Genomic DNA, 26,958 nt, shown 5'->3' on the forward strand with positions numbered 1-26,958 from the left:
TCACTGAAATAATGATTTCTGGCCCGTGCTGAAGTGTGCTCCTACACCGTATGGCCATCCTCAGCTCAAGGCATCACGCATACGGTATCACAGGTAGGCAGCACTATAAAGACTACTATGGCAGTAGCAGTGCTTTTGTTTTATGTTAGTATACCAGATTGTTGTTCAGAGCAGGCCAGCAGCTGCTGCTTTCTGGGGGGCAAATGCTACTCAGACTGCCATGTTACCACAGTGCTGTAATCCAACAACCAATTTTACAAGAATATAAACCAAAAATAAGATGCCTATTACCATCCAGAAAGACAAGATATGACAGCGAGTGTCCTTATTGCCTCTCTCACTAGGTGGGAGTTGCATGGTGCCTCCCTGATGTCCCAGAGAGCTGAGCAGCTCTGTGCCCATGTCCTGCTCCCAGCCATCACCCTGAATCCTGACAGCCTTCTGGCCCTGTGTTGTGCCTATGCTTTCGGAGAACTGCTGTACCAACAGCCAATTCAGCAGCTCTCAGAAAGCAAAAAATCAGAAGTTTATTAGTAAGCCAATTAGCACTTTGCTAGCACCACCTTCATATTTAATTATATTTAGGCTGTAATTATCAGGAAAGGTCTTGTCAATACTCTCACTGATATTAGCAAAGTCATGCCCGAGGAGCAAATAGGGACAGCATACGAATATTATTCAAAGCAATGTGAACCACACGACCACCATGCTGTATTCATGTCATGTCTCTGCTATCTTAATTTTCTTACTTTTTTAATTGCTGCATCATGTGACATCTTTTAAAAGAAGCTTCAACAAATTAAACAGCGTGATAGAAATATTGGTAGGGAGACTCCTGGCTCTACAAAGGCACATAGATTAGACTGACATATTTACCCTTTCTGACATTATGAAACCATTAAAAAGTAATCTTTATGTTACTTTGAATTTAAATAATATTCTGAAATTACAGACTTCAGTCCTACAATTAAGTGACTACTTCATGGAAATCTTACTTCTCTCCTTTACCATCAGTACACTACTAGCAAAAATCTTGAAAAATATAATTCCAGTTTCCCAAATACTGTGGAAGTTAAAAAATAAAAGCCATGCTTCCCTCAAAAAACAACTGGAAGGATGCATGTGGGATGGATCCCCTCCCCTGGCTGCTGCTGGATGGCAGCACCCCCTCCCCCCACCACGGGGGAGCATATGTTGTCACCACAGCTGAAATGCCCAACTCACACATTGGTATCATGGAAAAAGCATACTTTAATGGAGGAGAACACATTGCAAATAACCATATCTTATTTCTTCTGTTTTGGAAAATGTGTCATCCTTTTCAAAGGCTACACAGTCAGTCTCAACATTTATGCTTAAAAAAGATTTTTTGGGTTTTTTTTGTTTTTTTTTCCTGTTGCAACTAGGAAGGCAACAGAGTAAAGGATGTTTCCGAGCTGGGCATCAGAGCCGGACAGCTGGATTGAAGAAGAAAACACTATCTCCATCAGAGACCAGCATTCCAGGAAAAAACTGCTGCCCTTTTTTCTATTACTTGTTTTACAATAACATCTATAGACCCCTTGCTAGACACAAAAGCAAACCACAACATGCATTCTCCCAGCAGAGATTTATAATCTAATAACAGGATATGGCATAGGTGAAGAGACTTGTCCAAGGTCACATAGTAGATACACGGCACAAATAAGGATGTCAATACTTCCTGACACTATTTCTAGTCCCCTGCCATCTAATTCATGTAGCTTCCCTCCACCTCTGATGACAAACAAGCAAAGGACCTATTTAAGGCAGCAGGAGTGGGGGGGATATCACGTCCACTGTTTGCCTGTGAGCCCTTTTTGCTTGTGAAATAAAAGCTTCCCATTTATTTCTAAAGGAAACAGATGAAGGTACAGACTTTATTTGCTCTTACTACAAGATCAGGACAGTTGATATCCCTAAAATTAATTTCACATCATAAATTAAATTTCACAATAAACATGAATTAAAAATTCTTTTTAATCAAAGATCGGTATTTAAAAATAGCAAAATCTGCAGCAATCTCCCTCTTGTGATATTTCTTGCTGTTAATTCTCAACAGCAATGTTTCAAGCAGATCCTAGGCATTAAGAAACATAAGCCTAACTATCTGCCTTCCCTGCCTGCCTTTGTTTACCATGTAAATTGCCACCCACACACTTTCCCATATAGAGCACAGTGGGGTTCTGTTCACCAGCACAGAGCTTCAGCAAACGCAGCTCCTGTCCCCAGCAGGCATAAAGTTATGCTTGGAGTTCACTCCAAGTCATATAAATTTATCAGGGGGTAACAGGAAAAAGAGGCCTGATAAGAGTCACTGAACTAATCTGACTTAGGCCTAATGGACCCAGGGGTGGGGGTGGCTCAGAACAGAAATTAGCTGATGTCAGAGAGCCATTTCAAATCAGTGAACCTGTATTTCACAGGAGTTCCTTAATGACATACATAAACTACATGCTTCTCTATGAATCTAAAACTGTGTTGCACCAAGAAACTGGAAATAACCCGGAAATACTTAGGCTTAAACTACTTGAAACAACAAGAATATTTGACTGAAAAGTAATTGAGGGTTTTTCTCTTTTAGAATAACGTTCTCTTTCAAAAGCTTTAACAAACACTACAACCTCAAGATTCACCTATGAAGCACCGCTGCACCATTCCTCAGACACAGCACTGCATGTCTCTGACCTCCCCCAAGAAGTGCCCACATTCATGCCTTCCTGCACCCAGCCCACCACCACCACCACCACCTGGCTCAGGCACTCCAGCAGGGAGAGGAGCTGCAGGAGAGATCCTGTCTGTGTAGGCCAGGGCAAGAAGGTTACATAAACTTTCCCACATCATGGTTTGGCCTTGGTGAAAGTACTGCTAGCCTCCACAGAAGAACTGCAAGGCCTCAATGTGGCATTAAGCTATTACAATAACATCTAAGGATTTTCAGGTATCACTCCTCTAGTTATGTCAGTAATAACTTTTGCAATTTTGACTTTATATCAGGGGAGTATCCCTTCCAGATTCAATTAGCAGCCTCTACTGTCTGAACGTCTTTACTTTAATCTAATTTTTTTTTTTCCTCCAGTGAAATGTTTTGCCATTAAGCAAAATGCAGGATTAGGAATAATCACAATTAATGGAGCAAATGTTTGTATAATGTAATCATGCCTGTATCAGCAGGCAAAGTGAGAGACTGAGAAAAGCCTTCTCCACTCTCCTGATTTTACACTGTGCAGCCTCAGATATTACAGGAAAACAATTTAGAGTGAAAGATTATCCTCTGGCCCTTGATCTGCCTTTGTGTTTACTCAGGACAAACAAGTGATGCTATCCCAAGTGACATGTTTAGCAAGTGCAGAACTTTTTTTCTTACCTCTTTGTCTATCCCTCCCTTTAAAGGCAAGATCTTGAACAATATATATTTTTAACAGGTCTGATCATAGAAATCACAGCATTACAGACTAGTTTGGGTTGAAAGGGGCCTTAAGGCCCACCCTGCTCCAACTTCCTGCCATGGGCTGCCTGCCACCCAGCAGATCAGGAGCCCAGGGCATCATCCAGCCCTGGCCTTGTGACACAGCACCCATGTGCCAGGCCCTCATCACCCTAAGGACTTTTCTGGCTGTGGAATTAAGGAATCAGTTTTCCATTGCCTAAATATCATATTCTGTCATAGGGACTGCAATGTGCTTTTAGTTCCCTCTTCTGAAATTATTTCCTATTATTCTTTTCCCCTGTACTTCTTTTCTTAAAATGTATTATTCTCATCACCAGAATGGATCAACAGATTATGGTCCTGCTGCACAAAGTTTTATAGAAATGAAATGTAGTAAAGGCCACCTTCTAACTTTGATGTTTAGAGAGTTACACAGCAGATGCATAGTCAGACAGTAGCTGCTGAAAAAGTTCAAAGTATTCCCCTAAAAACCACTCCTTCAATTATTCACGGACTAGCTGTGCCCCTGAAGTGATACTCTGTGTGCACAGTGTCTAAACAGGAAGGTGTGGAAGGACAGGGGAAGAAATAAGTAAATGTTGGTTGTCATTGAGAATTTAATGCCATTCTCTTAATTAAAAATCATTTCTTACAGAATAGATGGAAAACAGCTTGCATAGTAAGAACCTAGTGAGAATCAGCATCTTGTTTGTAGCGCTGGGATTACTACTACTGCATGGAAATAGCTCTGCCTGGGAGTTTGGTCAGATGTTAAAGATATTAGTTTTAAAAGAAAGGAAAAGTCAAGAAAATGCCAATTTAATAATCTTCAAAAGAATTCACTGCATAACTCAGGAAACACTGGCAGAAGGTAGATGCTTTTATTGCCAGAGGAAGACGAATGAAAACACATATTGGAAAAAGAAAGCTTGCTTTCTTAGCATCTTCTCTGTGAGTCTTGGAGGCTTTTGTAGCCATATGGTCAGAAGAAAGTTAGCAAGATCCAACATGGTTTGCTACCACTGAAGTCTTCAAATGTATTCTAGCAGTCTTCCCTTAGTGTCTAAAGCTCGGATTGTTTTCAGTAGTCAATTTCTGGTACTTCGGAAAAACTAGCCATGTGTAATATTATGAAGCTGAGCTAAAGCAGTGTTTCCAAGTATTCTGCTGTGAATACTTTTGAACACAGTACAGTCTCTCTTGTTTGGTTGTTGGTTTTGTTACTGTTTTTGTTTTTCTGTCTTCCCTGTGTAAGTGTGCAGGCAGCACACTTTCATTTTAGCTGCATAAAGCATCAGCACTTTCCTGGATTTGACCTCTCTTCCCAATTAAATGAGACCATTGAACATTACTTTTATATAAATATTGGAGCATACCCTGTTTATTTTAAAATCAGAAAGAACTTCAGGCAAAACACCCCTCTTCCTTTCTCTTCCCTCCCAGGTGCCTGTATAATGGGTCACCATGTAATAAATCTATTCATAGTGTATTTGCCCTGGAGCTGGAAGGCATGGTGTACACTCGGGGTTGTGTTTTTCACATGCTAGAGAATTTCAACAGATTTAAGCTAATCAGTGCACACATGTACACAGTGTGCTATTTTGATTTATTTTTTTTTTCCTTTGGAGTCCCAAGGACAGATCTAGGTTTAGTTCAGATCTGCCAGCATATCTGTACTATGTAGTTATTGGGAGTATCAAATCTTGTGAAATGAGAGTTTCCTTATGCTTTTACTTCAGATTTTTTGACATTAACATCACACTGGAACTACAAAAATGAGGATGGGAGGTTTGGGGATCAGAAAAAGACCACACTATGTCCTTACTGATAGATTTAGCTTGTTTCACAATGGTAAGGTTCAGACCCCCTTGCACCTAAATTCAGGCAAATTTGCATTTGAAACTTATGTTTGGTCCTGATGTATATTAATTAGAAGCAAAATGTACAACTCGCATGCTACTACACTCACAGATGTTCAGCAGAATAGTTAAAAATGTGGACTCGGTCAAAACAGGACAAGTGATTGCTCAGCATTTGGGTTCATTGTGTCCTGCATGCTGAAGGACAGCAGACCACCACCAGCCCCATCCCTACAGTCCCTTTGGGCAGCCTCCAGCCAGCACTACAGCACAGCAGCTGGCTACTCCAAGGTTCTAGCTCTGGAATAAACCAGCTGAGAAAAGTGGACAGTCAGCTGCTACCACCTCTGCCAACAGCAAGAAGCCTGGTCAAGATTGTCCCACATTCCCCATAACAACACAGTGTGTTCCTGTGCCAACTTCCATGCTCTGCAGTTACCCTACAGCTTCCATGACAAAGGATCTCAGAGCATTTAGAGAAAAACAAAACAGTCAACAGGGTCTCCAGGGACATTAGCGGCAAAACTGACTTGTGGTAAAATTAGTTCACTCAGGTTTACGTGCTGCAGTCTTTCTTCAGCCAACATGTGCCACAACCACATGGATTATTTTTATAGATGAACAGTGTTTTATAGTTCAGCTCTTCTGAGCTACACAAACTACTCTGTGCATATTTAGTTCTGTAACAAATTCAGGCCATGTTTTGGCTAGTTGTTCTCAAATGGTTCCACAAAAAGATTGGTCATTCATAAGCACACACTAAAGAGGCTACAAACCTATTTACAATGGTAGTGTGGGGACTGTTTACCCTTTCTGTGTGCTGTTTCCTTACTCTCAGTGCATGACTGGGCACAGAACAAGCAGTCTTGTCGATGCTCTAACCTCATGGCCAGGAGACAAAAGACAGTAACTACGCTCCCTGCTCTCCTTTCATCCTTTCTCCTCTTTCTGATCCCTTGAAAGAAAGCCTCAAAACAACAGCAACAAAAATATTTCAATACAGATTTCAGGAAAACTACTTATGCTACAGTCTGTGGAACTCCCTCATTCACTGACACTTGGAACAAAGAAACCCTGCTTATCTGCATACTTCAGAAGGTAAGAGGACCATAAGCATAATTTACACTCCAATGTAGCTGAATATTTTGTGCTATTCAACAGATTTTTTTGGTAGCGTATTCTCAAGCATACACACACAGCACTGTATCATCAATTACTCCATCAGTTTGAAAGTCTGTCAGAATTCTTACCTTTTATTTTCAGCCACTTCCAGTACTTTTGGTCTGAGTCTGAACCAAGAAGCAGGAACATGGATTTGTATTAATCAATCAATGATGGCAGTGCTGGTGTGTTCTAGTTTTTCATTCTGACTGCAAAGCAAAATTAAAAGCTATATTTTGCAAATTTGTGCATTATACATTGTAGCAGCAGCTGGTGGACTGCTGCTGAGACAGACAGCCTTTTCCCTCCCAGTCCCCTGTGACCGTGATGGAAGAATTACAGGACAGCACGAGCAGCTGCTGCTGCTGCCCCAGAAGCAGCAAGCCAAGGGCTCTGGAAAATAATTGGGGAGGTGGGGGAAGGGGAGAGGAGGGACAAAGAAGTTGGGGAGGGAACGGCATTGCCAAGGCTAAGCAAACAACATATTGCACCTTGCCTTCAAAGGAACAGCGGCTGAGCTGGTGTGGGCTAACTTCAGTAGACACAAGACTCCTATACCAGTATGAGGCTTTGAAACAGCAACCTTTTTTTTTTTTTTTTTTTTTTAAGGGCCCAGAGATTAAACAGAAAGTGAGCAAAGGCAATGTTCTTTCCTGTCAGATGACTGCAGCATTTTGCCCTTCAGTCCTCTAAGAATAAAGCAAAACAGAGACAAACTCCCTTCCTCATAGCTTTTGCAGAGCTGTATGACATTCTGTGGAGCAGTGCAAGGCATCACAGACACATCCTGCATGGCAGATCGTGCCCTGCCTGCATCCTGTAAAACCAGAATAACCAAATCCCTTCTCACACACATGCAGTCAAGAAGGTAAATAATTGATGACTCCAAGACATCCATGTGCAAACACTAAAGATCACTTATTATGTAGGTGGGAAAGTGGAACAAGCTGGAATTACAGCAGTCTGTGAAAAAGCCACTCAGTGAAAATTCAGCTCATTTATGTATTTGGCTGTTTAGGCAATGACTCAGCCCAGGCAAGGATTGCCCATTTTTGCTACTCACTGCATTAAAGGTCACCACAGCAGGTCTGTAAAGCACAAATGGTCTGCCCAACCAAACGCCACCCATCTAACTCTCAGAGCCTGAACTTCCATGCTTCCTGCTGGGTCCCTGGGCTCAGCAGCTTTGTCCTGGGCTCACCCCACCCAATGGGATACTCCTGGCCCACACAGACACCACTATGGTTCCTCTCCAAACACAGAAGAGTGCCCTTTCGGACAGTAGCTTTTAATTTAATAGATGTAACCTGGGAACACTTATTTGAAAGAAGTTACAATCTATCACACACCCGTATGTTTTGTTGTTTCTATCTTGGTTCTCCTCCTATCAAGCAACTTTAATGCAAAACAGCAGTTTGTCCAGCAGACACTACTTCATTCATACAGTTCTGAGAGCAAACAAAACTTCCAGATTAACCACAAGATAGATCCACGTGAGAAAACGTTCAGCTATTCCAAATAAATAACTTAATAAATATATAAGCAAAGAAAACAACCTTTATAGATGTTTCATTCTATGCCCTGCACACAAAGACTTAATAAAAAGACATGCATTCATAATTTTCCTCCAATATGGGAGAATATGCCTGAGTTTAAATATGTATCTTATCTTTTAACTGCAGGACCTGCTTTTATCCAGTATGTTTGGTCATTAAAAAAAGAAAAAAAAAAAAGAAGAAAGAAATAAAAAGAAAACACCAAATCCTCTTTGTATTAATCTCAAACAAAAACCAAGGAATGTGTAAGGTCACAAGAAAGTACTGCTGGCTGAAACTGTTTTCATTGGTTTTGTTGTGTGTCAGAATCCCTTTCAAGATAAGACCAGAAGTCTGTATACAAAACCAGCACCTCTATAAGCAGACATAGGCGTCTGTCAGTGTTTAGATTTCACATTCATTTTGGGAAGCTGTGCCAGTGATTGCTATCTAGAAAAACAGCTTTGGATATATCATCAATTTCCTGAAGAACGTATCAGCTTATTGAGTGGGGGTTTTCAGACTCTTGTATCTCATTTGATAGCATTACACCTCACAATTTTTTTGAAAAACTACAGCTAAAATATTGAGATGCCTGTAGAAGACACTTCCTCATCAATCTAACTGTTAGTATCTCTTGCTGAGATTATCAGAGGCTCAGGGTGCTATAAAGTTTTGTTTTTGATTTATTTTTTTTTTTTAATTGAAGAAATCCTTCCTTCTTAGCATATTAGATCTCATCTATTTCTAAAATCCAGATACTATCTAATCAAAACATTTGTATATATATCTGAGATCAGGCCCACTGCCATTTTTGTTTTGACATTTATAGGAGAGGACTCCCAAAACCAGTAAGGCATTCTACAGCTACAAATGCACAGCTTACCACCCAGGCCCCCATAGCCCCCATCCCCCTCCCTCCCCTTTGTTTTTGGCTGGCTGTTCTACCTGCGGGAATACATTCTCTTACAGCAAAAGTATTGGTCTCACAGTGCTTGTTATGCAATTTCCTTCAGATTTCATTCTGTGGTAATTTTTGAAATTACCAGGAATAAGATCACTAAATCCTACGTATGTATATACAACACAGAAATCAACGGTGGGTCATAGTGTGTGAGGACCCACCTCACTGAAAACATGGACAGAGTTAGAGAATCACAGCAAGGCTGAGTGTGACAGGGCCCTCTAGGTCCACCTGACCCAGCTCCACAGACACCCAAGCATGGTGCCAGGCCCACATTCAGGTGCTTTTTGGAGATCTGCAAGGAAGAGACTCAAGAGACTCTAAGAGCAACCGTGCCAGTGCTCAGCCACCTTCATATGAAAAGTATTTTCTCATGTTTAGATCTTGTATTTCAGTTTGTATTTACTACCTCTTGTCCTGTCAATAGGCACCACTGAAAAGAGCTGGGCCCAATTTTCTTTGCACTCTCCCTTCAAGTATTGCTATTGGTCATGTTCCTCTAAGGCATCTCTTCCCAAGAATAAGAAGTTGCAACCCACTCACCCTTTCCTCATGGGAGAGGTGGTCCAGACCCTTTGATATCTTCTTGTCTCTCTTGCACTGGGGACCTTGCACTGCAGGTATGACCTCACCAGGAGAGCAGAAGGGAAGAATCATCTCCCTCAGCCTGTCAGCAACACTGCTAATGCAGCCCAAGATATCAGTAGGAATTTGTAGAAGCAATAAACAGTAACTGGGGCAAGGACACAATGCTGGCGCGTGTTCAAGTTGGTGTCAACTTGGAACTCCTGGTCCTTCCAAGCTGCTTTGCAATTAGGTGGCCCCAGTACAGGCTGAGGCTGTTCCTCAGCAGGTGCAGAACTTTACTTTTCCCTTTACTAAATTTCCCCAGTTTGTTCAGGTCTCTCTGAATGACACCAAAGCCCTTTGCTATATCAACTACTCCTCTCAGTTCTGTACCCTCAGCAAACTTGCCCCATCATCCTGATCATCAAAGATGATGTACATGCTGACCCCTGGGGTACGCTGTTAGTTACAGCTTCCAACTAGAGTTGCTACTTCACTAGCACTCTCTCTGGCAAGCAAGGTTGAAGGAGCCAAAAGTAATAGCACAGAAACCAAATTACCCATTTACTCCCACCAGTGTTTCTAAAAAACAACAAGACACAGCTGGAAACAGATGTCTTCTAGCTGCTCATGCTCTTTGAAAAAATCCTTTCATAACATATAGTCCCAAGAGCTGTCACACTGACATTTACCTCAAGGATATGCATTTCTTGCAATTTACCCAAGCTTTTACTTAGTCTTTATTCCTGAGAAATGGAAACTGGTAAAGTTCAGAAGAATGTTGTAAAAATCATATATTGAAAAAAAAAAAAAAAAAGTTTTCTCAGAACAACTTTATCACTTACCAAAACTTGTTTTAACTTCAGTTTTCTATATGTTTGGGCTAGGTATCACTTGCATCCATGCACAACAAAAACATTTACCCATGAGTTCAAGGTGATACAGTGGCAATACAGACAATGTTGTATATTCAGCATTCATGCCAATTTATAGCTTTGTTTGAGAGAACACAGTTTATATTACACAAGTTTCAGGGTTAAATTACACAAGAGTCTTCACTCTCCTCCTAGAAATCTTAACCAGTTAAGGAAGAGTGTTATTTTTTTCCCCCCATAATTCATTAGGAAGCGTTTATAGAACATCTTGACTTATTGCCACAAGACAACCAAGGCATATGGCCTCAAAAGACCCAGTGTAACATACATGGAAGCAGAGGATCAATAAAGGACAGTAAATAGGGTATAATGATAACCTGCACCTGGAGCAGCCTATTTCAAATATTGATTTAATGTGGCTCTATACTGAAAATACAAGCTAGGCAGGTCTCTTCCTAGGCAGCAGCCCTCTTGATGACATCTCAGACACTTACACATTATCTGGAGTTACTTGTCTCAGTGATTGAACCATAGCCCTCTCCTCCTTCCTTTTTGACTCAAAGCCACTTTTGAACTTGACCTTCTTTCAGTATTTCCAACAAGAATAAAGCCTTTGATCCTTCTAGGGGTTTGGCACCATCTTAAAGTGGCGGCCATTGTCTGCTGCTTTTTGCATAGGAGCATTTTTTGCTTTCCCTCCATTATCTCCTTGCCGTTTATTTTTACTTATCCACAATTCTCTTGCTTCATTTATTTAATCAAATGCCACACCTGAATGTTTCTTCCCATCTCGGTAGGTGGCCACTGCTCCACAGCACAGAAACTTAAGAGAAACATTTCATGAAAATGACTTCAGCAGATGTTAGTAGTAGTCAGTTAGCTCTGTGTAAGTGATTTTACTCCTACTAAATATAAACACATACGGAGGTATTTAAAATATTCTATCATCCACTCACTTTAAAGATTGAAAACTTTAAAATTTAAGAGCACAAACGTTGTTTTGAAGATTGTGTGGCCTCATCACACGCATTTTCTTAAGACTTTTGAAATCAGAGAGCGTGTCTGTACTTTGCCTTCCACAAATATATGCACTTACACTTCAGCAATTATTTCACATTTCATGCAAAAGGCATTAGAAACATGACACCTGGGCTCACACATTTAGCTTGAAGCTTCAACATGATAATGTGCTGTGTGCGTGTGTGGCCAAAAAAAAAACCAAAAAAAAACCAAAAAAAAAACCCAAAAAAAATCAATTGCAAACTTGATTGTGCATGTATTCATATGCAAAGAAATGAATTTACCAGCTACAGAAGGCAAAGGCAATCCTCCGAATGTTGTATGTTGTATATTATTGACAATAATGATTATTGTATATTATATCAAAACTGATTCCAATCCACTAACCTGTTTTCCGAAATCCAACTACCTTTATGAAACAAAATGGGCAAGTTTGTTCAATTCCCTGGTTTTGTGTATAATGTCATCTGGTTAGGAACCAGCGTGGATATTGGTTACACAAGCTCTTTAATAAAGGGTAATTTGAGACTAACACCAACGGCCATGCAAGATGCTGTTTAGGCAGGGACTAAGCATTGAAATGAAACACCACAGCCAACACTATTTCTAAAATACTCTAGTTCATTCTCAATGAAGAAGAATCATTCTATAAAAAAGCAGAAAGTGAACTTGAAATCAGTTCAATTTGAGATAAACACTACTAATACTTAAAGCAATTTGACAATAGCTATTTTAAAAAAGAAAGTTTTATTTATGCCAGAGATATTATTGAGGCTCCCTACTAAGGAACACTATCATTTACTGGATGACTACTTTATTATGTAATTACTCAAAACATATTATATACATACCATCTTAGAAGATATGTGGATTATGCAAAGAATTATGTTGTCTTCAAAGCTCCCAGACCAGTCATTTTAAGAAGACACTGGCAGAGAACGGTTTGAAAGCTACTGGCTGAATACTATAGTTGGCAACGGTTCAAAACAAAAACTCACAGTGGATGCAATGACGTGGGAAGAATCATAGAATGGCTTAGGTTGGAGGGGTCCTTAAAAATCATCTAGTTCCAAACAAACAGAAAACAGGATTTTGCTATATACTACTAAATCAGTGAGATTATTTTGGTTGAGAAAGGCATTTGCTAAATCACCTAAACATAAGTGCAAAGAAAAAGGAGTTGCAGCACTAGGAAAAATATTGACAAGGCCGTTCAAATGACACAGTAACATGAAATACCAGACCACTGTTCATAGGGCCTACAGCAAATACCTGGTTTAAAGCATGCATTTGGTGGAACGGCTAAGATCTCTCCCAGTCTGAACTTCAGTGTATTGCTCACTGCCACACCATGATAACATGCACATGTCTCTTACGTACAAAAAAAAAGAGATCCAGAAGACTTCCAGTGTTAACTTCATTTAACGATACAGATGCAATAAAACTTACTCCACAAAACGCAAGCCTCATGTTCATACATATTTCCTCAATAGCAACAGTATAACTTTTTCTGCCAAATTATAAGGTAAAATGTGATTTAAAACTATTTTTATCTACATGATTCTAAAGAGCTAGTACACAAATGTATGTTTCTTGTACTTGCATATATAATCAATATTTTACATTTTCTATTTTTACTTTAATACAACAGCTCATAGGAGTAATTAGCAACTTCACAGATTTGCAGAAACCCAATCCCCAGAGAGTTCTCTGTTTATGGCCATTTTTCCAAACTGAAATCCAACTGCCTTTAATTTTCTACCAGAAATAGTGGGATGGAACTGACTTCTTGCTGTACATCTCAAATGAAAAACTAATGGCAACCAAAGCAATAACAGAGCTGAGAGATTGCTGTCCACAATTTTTTACCTGAAACATTATTCTTTTATAAGTAGGTTGTTTAAAATTCCCCAAATAATAAACAAAAGTTTATTGTTTAATTCTGAAAAAAAAAAATAAAAAAAAAAAACAAGAATAAAGACTACTTAGCCTACACCTCTGCTATTCTTGTTGATGTAACTTAAAATACAGTATGAATAATAATTTAAGCATTGTTATAAACCTGAATGCCGTGGGAACCACAGACATGCCATGCTGGGTTAAATCTAGTGATCCACCTAGCTTGGGATTCTGCCTCCCGGGATGACAGACAAGGTGTGTTTGTGAGCCCAGCCACTATCTGTGCTTTGTTTCCCATCTACTCCCCAGCATTCACAGATGAGAACATATGCTTCCTTTGGAACCTGTTCATGAGCTTGTTGTCCATAGCTGGGCTTAACCTGCTGGTCTGCCTCCACAATCACCTTTGACAGCAGATCGACCAAGCAAAGCAGTTTCCCCTGATGCAGGGCCACTGTTCTTCTATGAATGGGCCTTGCAAGAATCTGTAACAGTGTAGTGAAGGGTATTTTAGGAGAGACACATAAAAATCAATTCCAGCACCTTCAGCACTGCTTTAGCGCACTGGCATGCAGCAGCCAAACACACCTCTTGCCCCTGGGATGTTTCTAAGAAATTCCCATCACATGGAGTGCAGCAAGAAGAAAACAGGAATTACCATAGAGGCACTTGGCCAATACTGCAGGCTAGAAGAAAACAAACTGTTCAAGTAAGCAAAGTGTTGCTTTTTTATTTTCCCCCTAAGCATTCTGAGCACAACCATGTATCCTATTCACATGGTTGAGACTCTACTGGTTGAAAAGTATCAATACCTAACCAAACAGCAACTCACTACTGCCATTTTTCACCATCAGAAGTTAGGTATCACTTCGTCTTCTCTAGCCTTAACTGAACCGTTTTTATTGTTACTGTTATTTTAATTTGTTCCAAGCATCATTATCCCAGAAACTCTAGTTAAAACTTGGCAAAGGAAAGACAAGGAAGAGTCACATGGAAAAATTTACTTCTTATCAGCCAGCTGGGCTACTTCTGTAATGATCTGTTCCTTGCAGAAGGAATAATCCAAAGCTACTACTTACATGTTTAAACTAGCTTAGCTCAGGTTGATTCTAATAGTTTGTGGAATAATCATCTGAGCTGCCTAGCTGACATCTGAATGGCAGAAACTTCGTTCAGAGACAGCAATAGGCTGCCAAGAACACATGCTTTTCACAGCCTAATCTTCCTCTGTCTGAAGTCAACCTTAGTTGTTTGAATGATGAGTACATTTCAAAAGAGGTAACAAAACAGTTATGATGGGCCACACACACGATTTTAGACTGAGTTTCTAGGGCACAAAGGGAGACAGGTGTCCAACTCCCTTGGTGCATTCAATTGCAGAAGAGTAGCCCTGCCTTATTCAAAGGTCAGCATTAGGGATCTGCTCTGGAAAACATTCACCTTTGATTTCAGCATTTTCCACCATTCTGGACACCTGCTGACACCGATCACAAAAGCCAAACACTCAGTATTATGTTTAGCTATTAATTGCTTTGATTCATAAAGAAGAAAATCAAGTACAATGTTTCTTCCACTTGCACTACCAACCAGCTGAGCCATCCATATCCATTATTCCTTTCAGTTACTCTCTCGGTGTTGTTGATGGTGCAAGTGGTGCACAAGGGATACAGACTAAGACAGAGAAGGAACATTACAGAGTTACGCATAATTAAAAAAAACAAAACAACACAACAACAAACCCAAAAAGCCCAACCCAATTTGTATATATTTGGAGATACTAAGAAACACAGATTATATGAATCGCCCTTGGCATTTTGCCAGATAACTTAAATCCTGAAAAATATCCCCTAATGACCTGAATATAATACCATGGTGTTCCAATGTCACTTAAATACTGTGGTACACTTCCACATCAGCATGGTCTGCAAAGTTGCTACAGGATTATGCTGCCACTAAAATATTACTTAATGCTGCTGAAATTTCAAATTAATTCTGGGAGCTAAATCAGTATTTAACTCTGTCTTTGCAGAGATACATTCACCTAGTTGTTCTAATAACAGCAATTCCAGAAGTAAAAGGCCGGTACTGTCTTCTCAGGGTTGCTTAAATGGAGAAGTGGGCCTCTAAACTGCCAAGTAAATTAATGCATTGGTGCATGGCCAATTATGATGAAGAAAATAATTTGAGAAAAATGGGCTCAAATACTTAGAGTGGCTCACAGCAATGTGCTGAAGAGCAACTGCATAATTTCACAATAAAGGCAGAGACAAGTCCAGTTTTCTCTAGGTGTATGTGCATATGCATGCACACATTTCCCTCTAACACTACACTGCTGCACAGGCAGAGGACAGTATTTGTGGGGTCACATAGTGCTAAAGTAAACAGCACAGCTGTTGGTAACTGATGAATCCAGTCTATGCCAGCCAAGGATGTGGCTTTCAAGCCATGCTGAGTGCTGGTTTCCCAAACCTAAATAAACAAGCACTGCCTTTTTACAGCTCTGCCTTGTTGTTTTTTTTTTTTAAACTATACAATTCCCGTTACTAGTAAGAGTTTTATACATTTTGGTAACTGTAGCACTTAAATGCTGGGATGAACAGATTCTTGGTACCTCACTATAACCAAAATACAAATTATTTTGCTAAAATATGAAGTAGGGGAAGGGTAGACAAAAACAGAGTGGACTAAAAACAAAGGAAGATCACCTCTCTTCTCTCAAACTTGGCCCATTTCTATCCTTGTGGTTAGACTAGTTTGTCTCTCCCAGCTAGAGCATCAGGCTGTTCACCACTTCTGCAGCCAAATGCCTTAAGCCTGGGAAGTGTTCCCAAGAAATACTGTAAAAGTGGCAAATGAGAAACAAGATGGGGCCAAACATAGGGGCCGAGAACAACTTGTGGTTTTAAGTCTACATTTGGAATAATTATTCCTTTTCCTTATTAAAACTGTTGCTTACTTCCTCATTCATTAATATTGCCCTTGTTTACGCATGCACTTAGGCCAAAGATTTTCTCCTCCCTCCAAATATAATTTCCTGCTATTGACAGACACGTTCAAGTGCTGGATCTGTGTACGTCTACATGGCATATTGCAGGCAGAGGCGAGCTTCCTTGGCCACCATCCAAGCCAGCTGTAAATGAGCCAGCTCCAAACTGGAAGCTGTGTAAGCACAATTAGCACAGCAGTAAGCCTGATCTAACACATCCTGCCAAGAGACCGAGCTTATTAGCTCAGGCTCAACACAATGCTAACGATGGATGTGGGCTTCTGGTTTGGCTCCATACAGCGTGTGGCCAGCTGAAGATGAGCAGACCAAGCTTACATCTGCTGACAAGACATGGTGTAGATACATGCTCTCTTCAGGTACACCTCTGCACTGCAAGGTCTATTTGTTTCCCTCTACAAACTGCAAGATTCTCTGAATGCAAACTAACAGGATAAATGTTTCTGAGGCCTGCAAGGGCTGAAAGTAGATGGAGGAAGTGGAGATCTCCAGATGGGAATGTCAGAAGCAGCAGAAGAAAAGCATCATGTAACTGTCAGATGGACAGGAGACAGGAACCAGAAAAGCCAAGGGGAAGGGAGAGTAAGAAAGCAAACTGATAATGAGAATTGAAAGCATACTACCTCCTGCTTATCAACTTATATCAGGTCCAGGGCAATAATTGCAAAAAAAAAAAATAAAATAAAATAAAATTACCACGTAATATATGCTAAGTGGACATATAATATATGCTATGTGTGGACAGGCACCTCCAAAAAAAATAAGAATACACATCATTTGGTGGATGTTTGAGAGTCCAAAGGAGGAACGTGCACAGGGAAGGAAACATCTGTTATCTAACTGGGACCTGAGAAAATCAAGTCCATCTGATATCACATTTTATACTAAAGGAACAGTGATAAGCTAGTGGTAGCAATTGGCACTAGTGTATAAGAGAAAGTTATGACTTCAGAGCAAAATGAGACAAAAAACAAAGGGCAGCAGTGAAAAACATCAGTGAAAAGGAAAAAAAAAAAAAAAGAACACAAAAACCATTAAACAGAAACCAGCTGACAGGAGTTACTTGGAGAGATTCTGCCCACCCAGCAAGAGAGCACATAAACAAGAGGAAATTCCGTTAGAGAAGTGCCGCATTCAAAGGCAACAAAAGGAAATACCTTCTTATTCAACATGCAATTATGTTGATTAACTCTCTGTCACCAGACTGCTGTTGTGGCAAACACTCAGTATCTATGAAAGGTGTTGTTCATGTCTGTTTTCTTCTTCTCACTTTATTTACAAAACAGTATTTTTAGTTTTTGCTTGCTTAAGCTTTCTGCTTTATAGAACAGGTAACATGAGAAGTGACCTCACGTGGAGCTGCAAGCAGGCTCTTCTGCTTATTTACATTCTGAAGGTTCATCGTCACTCATGAGATTTTAATCTACATGGAGGTTTTCCATGGTCTGCTAGCTCAAAATCTTGTCTTTGAAAAGCCAGTGTTTGATCTTCAGCACAAACGATACATTCTCAGCTGAGTACAGCAATTTAAATACATTGACCCTATACTCAGGATGGGCTACACATCTGCCAACATTTCACATGGTACTCATACATGCCAATACATAGACTTCAGTTGTACCTATTTTCACAATTCAGGAGAATCACTGATAGTACTTGAAAGTATTCCTTTCCTTCCATTTCCCCACCTTTTCATAAACTTCTAAAAACATTAACAAATCAAGCAGGATTAATCATACCAGGTTAAGAGATGGACTTAGCTACAGACAAAAGAAAAACTGAGAGCTAAGATTATAGTCGCATTGTTCTTTTGTCTTGAGGAGGAAATATATTTCTCTCTTCCCACTTGAGGGCCTCAAAAAGAAAGCTATATTATCAGAAACATCAAGGCTTAATAAAAAGCGTGAAAAAACAGTCATAACTTGTATTTTCTAGCTTCAGTAAGATTAGACAGATGAATTTAAATATTTTACAATATCAAACATATTTTAAAACTCCCAGCAGAATTACCGTTGTAGATCAATTTACCTTATTTAACATTTCTCAGTCATTTATATATATAAATAAAATATGCAATCTCCAACTGTAACAGACTCAGTTCCAAAATGAGTCACAACTTCTGCATACACATATGCATGTAATACATAAAACAAACACACACATAAGCTATATAAGTCAAATTAACCGATAAGTCCCCTCCCTGCTTTTACTGAAAAGATGCCGATTTTTGGCTGCAAAAGCAGCAGATCTGGAACACCCGAGATGAATATATTTCCAGGAGCTGGAAGAACACACTGAGGAGATAAACAAGATTAAAAGAGCAGGCAAAGAAGCAATATCACTGCCAGTTAGCTATAAATATTTTTGTATTGAATAAAAATAAATATTTGAGCCACTTACTATTTCTTTTGGAAATATTTCCTTACACAGGAATGCAAGCTAGCATCCTTTCTAAGGCCATAAGAATCTTGTCTGTATCACCATAAAATAGTTTTAGTACAGGATACAGCAGTTGCCAGTATAGTCACATGATAAACAGAATATACAAATACTGATTTTATTTAGTCTTCCTTCAAAGCAATGTAACCCATTAAAAATAATAATAAAGAGAAATCAGAAGCCCCCTGCCTAAAGAAATGCCTCAGACAAAATGGTTCATCTACACTATGTGTACATGGCTTTTCATTTGAATAGAGGAAAAACAGGAAAAAACGCAATGTGTTTGTGGAAGGATCTATCATTTTTAACTAATACTGTTCTGTCAGTATAAATTCATCCAGACAGAGAACTCTTCATTAAAAGTATAATTTATTTTGGTTGCTTTTCTCTGCGCTGAAGTGACATCTTTCCCAACCACTGTCAAAGGCAATTAAGAATGTGGTGCTTTTTGAGCATAAGTTTCAATCCTGATTACCTTTGACCTGCCTACACAAGGTTTCCTTGTAAAAACTTGAGAAATCCTAGGTGCGAGAAGCAAAGCCAAACAGCAAGGAAAAAAGCATTATTAAGATATATTTATCATCACTGCATAATTATCTGGGAAAAAAAACCTTACAAATCAGTGAGGTGGACTAAGGAACAAGATAAAACATTGGATACCTCTGAAAAAGTGAAGCTTTTGTTTGCTGTTTCTGTTAAGTTGTAAGGTCAACTTGTGCCTCTTTTTCACCTGTAGTTTGCTAAGGTAGTACAGCATTTCACTGACAAGCAGAGCACTGGGCACAATATAGGGAAGAAAGCAGAAAGGTACCAGCATTTTTCTCTGTTACACTAAATGAGATTTCTGGGGCATTTCTCCCCATTTCTGCTTGTTCACTTAGAAAAAAGCATATACAAGCAGAAAGTAACTTAAAGTTTGCCTTTGAATCATGGCTTTCTTTTGAAGAAGATATATACAAGTCCTCTAAAATTTATTAGCGATGTCAGCTGTTGAAACAGTGAGTTTTACCTCACAGAGATTGATCCCATACCTTCAGGGTGCTTAGCTCCATGCCACTCCCTCTCACTCTAATAAGAGCGACTGGTATGGCCTCCATGCATCAATGCAGAGGACTTGGCCAACAACCATGTTATGATTCTTACACTACAGCATTCAAACTTTCTTTCTAGCAGTATCTGCTAAAGGAAAAAATGCACTCCCCTCCCCACTACAGACATGACAGGACGCAGAGCGCTGGGAAAGCAGAGGTGACCTGAAGGGCTCAGCTGCTGCCCCCAGATGCCAAGGCCTCAGCCTGGTCTTTGAGATTAGAAGCAGCAGAAGTGCACACAGAAGCAATTCCACATCAGCAGCCCAGAGAGTGACTGCTGCACCCTATGTGCCAACCCTTAAACCCTTACAGCACAGAGCACTTCCAAAGTTATCAACCAGTTCTCCCACCTTTTAGAAGGGAAAACATCCATCTTTTCCTACATTTATTAGTCAACAAAACTCTTTCCAGGGGGAGAAATTTCTCATCCTCACATCACTAACTTTATTTCCTACTGCATCTTTCCGTATTGTTTTTCCTTCATATTCCTACCCAAACCCCTTTCCAGCTATTCAATTTTTAAAAAAATTTTATTTTATTTTATTTTATTTTTTTTTTCTCTTTGCTGTTGTCAGCATTTGTGTGTTGCTTCCCACAGCCCCCACAGATATGCAGAGATAGCAGCAGGAGTCAGACAGTATGGCACCGGTGGCAACCAGCCATGGCATGTTTTACCCAAATGGAACACAAATCTTACTCTAGTAAGAAAAATGATGCTACAGTTCCACACCATGATAATATCATTAAATAATCAGTCACACTAAATATCAGCTGCAAAGTGTTTGGTAGAGGAGAGGAGGAAGGGGCAAAGAAGGCCTGTTACCATGCAAAACCCAGGCTCTTCCTCCACTCTTGACCTATGCAGGCTGCTCCTTGCTACACAAATTCAGCAGCAGAATTTGGAAAAAAATCTTACTGAGACTTGGTTTAAGGGAAACTCTGTGATAATCTCTGTGCAATCTGATACAGTTACTAACCCAATTCGGCAACAAACCCACACTGATATAAAATATCCACTACTCATGCACCTAGCCACACTGTTGTGACCATTTTTCTCAGTGGCACAGCTGCAAGAAGCAGCTCCTGCCTCTGGCCACTTCTTATCAATTCCCTCACATTGCCCTCTCCCTACTCCTCCCTTATTACAGCTCTGTGCAAAGAATTCAGTTTGTTAAGCCAGAAATGCTCCATTCATCCTCCCTTCCTCCCCACTTTTGCAGGATTATATTTAAAACAGATCTGTTTGCACCATTTGTTCCAGAAGCAGTTCAGCTCATCTGGAAGGGAGAAGGCAGGATAAGTAGTAGGAAGGTCCATCTCTTCTAGCCCAGGGGTGCGGGAGTTACCACAGGGTCTACTTCAGCTCACTTTGCCTCTGAGATTCAACATACCCATATTACAGGCTACTACAGAGCTTTTCACAATCCATTCCAGCTTGAGCTGTGTTTGCGAAGTCTCAAAAGGAGCCTGTGCTATTCCTACAATTAGAAAGAACAGGTTTGCATAATCTTAACCCTCACATCCCAGGAACCAGAACTAATTCACTGCTTTTCTAATTTGACTTGGGGATTCTACAGTGCAGCAGCAGGACTTAGGAAATGGCTCTTCACCGTAACCTCATTTGAGTGATCATCTTTTGTTTGCATTACTCCAGTCTGCAAGCTGACAGCTATCAAGTCAGATTACAGAATGCCACTCACAGTGACACATGCCAAAAGTAAACCATTAAGAACATCTAAATAGTGGAGTTCGGCTTAATATTTTAGTTGCTAAGATTTACGCTGAGAAATAAATGCAGCAATTAGTTAAAGAAAAAAACTTTTTCGGGGGGGTGGAGGGAGGGAGCATGAGGAATCTTAGCATATTCCTGTCAAAATCAGTTCTTATTTAATAGGAAATATTTTAATAGGAAAATGGTCAAAATTAATTGAAATGGTCACATAAAATTTTTTGAAATCCTAGGAATCCCACATCTAAACTGCAGTGCATTTAGGCTGACAGTAAAAATAAAAAGGGGGAAAAAAAGATTAAAAAAAAAAAAAATCCTCCTAAAAACCCTGTTCTTTCTGCGTGTTTATGAAGCCTCCGGAAATACCATGGCAAACATTCCAGCTCTACAGCAGTGCACCACGTGACCCCAAGGCACGGCAAAGAGCTTCAATCCCAAGTATCTTCATGGAGTAGAACAGTGAGTTTTATTTTTCTTTTTAAACCCTCAAGTGCAGGGAAATCTTTAGTAGATTTTAAAGCACCCTATTAAAAAAAGTGTGTGTGTTTTTTTTTTCTTTTCTTTTTCTTTTAATGATTTGCTGCATTTCTATGACTTCGTGTGTTATTTTTATAGTAAAAGATCAAAGATTTAAACTTATATTCACTAGGCATAAAATACAGTACACTCTATAAGGAACCACTAAAAACATTTGCTATGTCATCTAAATCTCCTGTTACAGTTACAATCAGTGCTACTGTATTTCTCAATACAGCCAAGATATTTGCCTACTGAAAAATACAGCACAGTTAAAACCTCTCCCCCTTCTAATCTTTCAGTACAATTTTAGTTAGAGCTATTAATGAAAGGATTTATGTGTATGAGCTCTAGTGAATGTCACAAAAAAATACCTAAAATGTGAGCTTGAATAACAACCTTCCATTTTTACAATCATTTAAGCACTTGGAAGTACCCATTTAAGATGTAGGAGTAAGGATGAATCATAATGTAATAGTTGGGTATCAGCTGAAATTTGTGTTTTGTCTTAAAACAAAATAGAACAAAGCAGAGCTTTACAAAAAGGAAAACAATTCTGCATCACAAAAGCACAGCAAATGGCAGGCACACACCACTAACTTGCTTTAGTAGCCATGTCAGAAACACTCCTAATTATCAGAGGTAAAAGAGAGATGGCATTTCTGCTGGAAGCAAGTTTTACACTTCATTCTTCCTCTCCCCTCTCTTTCAGCCTATAAATATTAGTCTTACACATTTTTCTCCCATGCAGCTCTTGAAAAGGTTGAGTTTTTCAAGGCTGAGAGCAGACAGAAATGTTCATCAAGGAATGCCTTCAGGTCAATTGTCTGTAGCTTACCAAAGCGCAGTGCTGAAAATATGGATGAAGGGGAGGAGGATTATAAGAGCATGGTACGGCAGATTAAAAAAATAATAATCATCTATGCTCTGATGATCATTAGCTTTGTCCTTTTGGAAACAGATTCAGTTATCACCCAGGCACCGTTAGTGGTGGTGGTGGTCACAAGGGTGACTCCTCCCCCCCACCCCCATTTCAGCTGCTTTCAAAACAACCACAAATATGTGAAAGTTACTTCTAATGGTATTTGCCAACACAAGGAAATGCCACAGGGATGTGATTAAGAGTAAATGTGGAGATGAGCCACATGACAGTGTGAGGAAAGGCAGTTGGTCCCCGAAACAATTAAAATGTGGACCAAGTACATGAGAAACTCTGAACCACACTGGAAATAAGGCAAATGTAAGACCATTAGCTTATAAAATATTTAAATTACCTTAAAATAAAAGACAACAAAAAAAACTACGGAGCATCCACTATTTGCTTTTTCACTCTGCAACAGCTGGACATAAGATATTGAACACATTACCGAAACTACTGTTCATTTCTACTCAGGGATCTCTCCATTGTTTATTATAAATGCACATTTATTGGCAGCAAGTAGAACATATTATTGCTGTGTTTTATAGCTTGAATGGCTCATGCAAAGAGTAATTTGTTTGTATTTGGTATCACGATCAATAGCTGTACCAGGGATAGCCCGAGGAATGTTTATGCTGAGGGTTTTGCTTGCAGTGTTTCATTGTTGCGATCAATTGACCAAACAGAACTGATTCTTAAAAAAACAAATAAACTGTGATAGTGACCAGATCACTCATTAAGACATAAAGAAATGATACATCGTATGGAAAAAGACCAAATACACACAAGTACTTTTAACCATCTGCCGGTCCATAAAGCCTTCCTACCTGAATATTCCCCACCGGCCTCTCTTCCTCTCAGTAGCTGGGGCCCGTTTCCTCAATGCCCTCACATAACAAGATCCATTTTCCTGCAATACAAGCACAGACGCATCATACTTCCATTCCCCTGAGTGACACAGTAACATGTAAAAAAGGTCACTGAACAGACCTGAGACAAATGGAGAGCATTTGGGAGGCCCAGAAACAACCCCTGATCTGAGACATGGCCCAAAGCTCCAGTTACCCCAACCTCTGCAAGTTCACTCCATCATTTCAAGTCTTACAGGCTTCATAGTCCATAAAAATGAGAGGAAGAAAAGGTAGTAAAAGTCTACCACACCAAATGGCCATTTTTTTCACCCAAAGATCATGCTGAAATCTCTTCACTCTCTTAATACAAGAACTCAGTGACTGCTATGAGTTAAGCACTGTTTAAAAAAATAAACACCCCCCCCCCAAACTCTGCTTAAACGGATATGCCAAAATACCACAAAAACACCATCCTGTCAGTAGAAAAACAAAGCGAGTTTATGGATTACACTGGCACAGCACTATGACTTCTAGGAAATGCTTTTTAATTATAAAGAAATACTGTAAAGGAAGACAGCAGAATGTTTACGGGCACTGCGTATTTTGTTACATGCTGTTTCAGCAGTCAGACAAGGTATCTTTACAGGCGTATGCTGCTAGGCTCTAAAACTCGGTTTATATTGAAGAAAGGAAGAGAACGAGAACATTTTGCTTCTCTTTTGACAAAATTCCAAGCAACTTCCATGCAAGAGAATATTTCATCCAGAAGCAAGTCTGATGAAAGAAAATAAATAATGTGCATCTTATGGACAGTCTAGAGCCCCAAAATGACCAGCGACGGAAGCAGCTACTTGTTAGCACCCAATGTGAAAATCTTCAAGTTTTTCAAGGAACTTGTTACATGCATTTAGTATTTGTTACAGAATCTTATTTACTCTGCTCACTGTTATCATATAATGCACAAAAACGTCTGAATAACATGCTTGAAACAATTATTCAATCCCTGGCATATACAATGCTGCCAAGAGACAACCTGCTTCGGCTGGGAACTTTGCTGTTCTCCTTGTCCCACAACAAATGGCAGTTTTAGGAAAGTTATATATTGACAGACACCCTGAGTGAATGATTGGCTTTTAAGGCCTCATTGAACTGTGAATGCTTTTCCCTGGAATACATTTATTCTCATCCAGAATTTTTCCCAGTGCTTTTGTTCTGATTACACAGGTCGAGGGAAACACACTAAAGAATTTGGGTTTAGTATGTGTTAACATGACTTTCTCAGCTAATACAGACTAAGTTCTAAATTACGTCAAAATTAATTATTTAATCTAACTTCTAAGTTCACTCCCTCCAAAGGATAAACTTGTGTTCTGCCTATTCTGGCAGACAGATTCCATCCCTGGCTCTGCTGGTGTAATGGGACAGGACTCAGACACTGGGCTGTAGCATTTACTTGGCAGCTTCAGCTCTGCCTCTCACTTCTCCCTCCTGGGCGCTCACTTCCAAGCCTGCATTTGTGCAGCTGCATGGCTAGCTGGATGAGGAGCTCATTTCCTCCAGCATTTGTCTCATAAACAGCTGTGCCAGCACAACACAGGGAACGGGCACGAGGGCAGGAGTGATCAGCCATAATGGCAGAGGGTCAAACAGAGGCTGCTTAAACCAGCTCAAACCACACTGCCATGAAATAGGGAGCTGACGTTTCACACCACTCCTTTGTGTTTTAGTTTGTCCATCTGTAAAACTGGCATCACAACTCCTACTCTGTTTTATAAAGCACCTCTGAAAAGGGCAATCCCATTAACGTTTCAGTGAATTCACACTACAGACCACCCAGCCCTTCTGTGAAACAGGTCCAAACTTCTTCCAAGGACACTGGCACAATGCTCACCAGCATCTGCTCCATGCTTTTGCCCCACAACCTGCTCAGGGGCTGGGCCAGCCTAAGCCCTGCCAGCACACCGGGCAGGGACTTGCTCAGAACCAGATTCAAACTCCACAACAGAACTGTTTCTTTAAAGCCTGATCAGCTCTCTCATCCTATTTCTGGGAAAATCCCCAAACCAGTGACCCTGGCACAGTTTTGGGGCAGGCAACTATGAGAATGAATGAGCAGTGGAATAGCAGTGCACTGAAAGCACCTTAAAACCAACATCACAATGATTCCTGGCCCAAAGCCACAGGCTCACAGCACAGTGCTCCCTTTCTGATTGATGCCCAGTCTATGTCCTGTGACACAGCTGCACAAACACACTCAGGGAGGAACCAAGCACTTGGTGCAAGCATGAGCCATTGCTGCGTGGCAAAGCTGTTGGGTAAGGGTTCTGGAAGAGAACAGGGAAGCCCACAGCTCTAGGGACAGCCTATAATTCCTGCGTGTACAGATCCAGCAGAGGGAGCACAAAAACAGAAGGATTTCTTCTTGGCCAAATGTTTTGGCTATGAAACACTGAATGTCTGAAATCCCAGGCACTTTGTATTAAATTATTTCTATAGTAATGCACGTGTGGTGTGTTACAAATGCATAATAGAAAAACCCTTGCTCTGAGTAGATTACAGTATAAAAATCAATGCAGAGAAAGAGACAAGCAGCACGGGCAGCACAGGCTGCGGAGGCCAGGAGTAGGAGGGAGAGGCAGAACAGCAGGGCTGCCAGCTCTGCCGATTTGATGTTGCCTCTTGCAGTAACAGGAGTTTTTCCAAACTGATAGCTATCAAAAGTCTCTTCTTCACATGAAAACTACAGCTTTCAGGGATCTTCTGTTTTTGTTTCGTTGTTGTTTACTTTTGTTTTAAAGGTGCTGTTTCCAGGCTTCCCAAGTGAAATGACTAAAGCTATAGAACTTATAATGTGTACCCCAAGGACTCAAAAGATGGGACACTACAAACATCTTTCCAGAACCTGTCTCCTCCTCAGCCCTGTCTCTGGAGAAAGCCAGAGGGCCCCAAGGATGCACTGTCTACTTCAGTACTCAGTCTGTGCTGGACTCAGCTACAAGCAAGGGACCACAGTTCTAAGTTCTAAGGGTGATCAAGAGTAGAACATACTCTACATCCATACACAAAAAGCTACTTGTTCTC

The 26,958-nt window shown here is 40.1% G+C and overlaps 1 protein-coding gene across 8 annotated transcripts in view; it reads right to left on the reverse strand.

The window, feature by feature from the left end:
* Window positions 1-26,958, reverse strand: part of ZMIZ1 (zinc finger MIZ-type containing 1) — a 319,493-nt gene that overhangs the window by 190,388 nt on the left and 102,147 nt on the right. For 6 of the 8 annotated variants that reach the window (XM_015866343.2, XM_015866349.2, XM_015866341.2 and 3 more), the window contains exon 3: window positions 23,854-23,936. The exons of 1 other annotated variant lie outside the window; for it this stretch is intronic. The gene's annotated coding sequence lies outside the window, so the exon portion shown is untranslated. Of the gene's footprint in view, window positions 1-6,557; window positions 6,581-23,853; window positions 23,937-26,958 lie in introns of those variants that run through there. One more of the 8 variants, XM_015866339.2, reaches the window with a different exon arrangement.

The sequence above is a fragment of the Coturnix japonica genome, chromosome 6 (genome assembly GCF_001577835.2).
Source record: "Coturnix japonica isolate 7356 chromosome 6, Coturnix japonica 2.1, whole genome shotgun sequence".
NCBI lineage: Eukaryota > Metazoa > Chordata > Aves > Galliformes > Phasianidae > Coturnix > Coturnix japonica.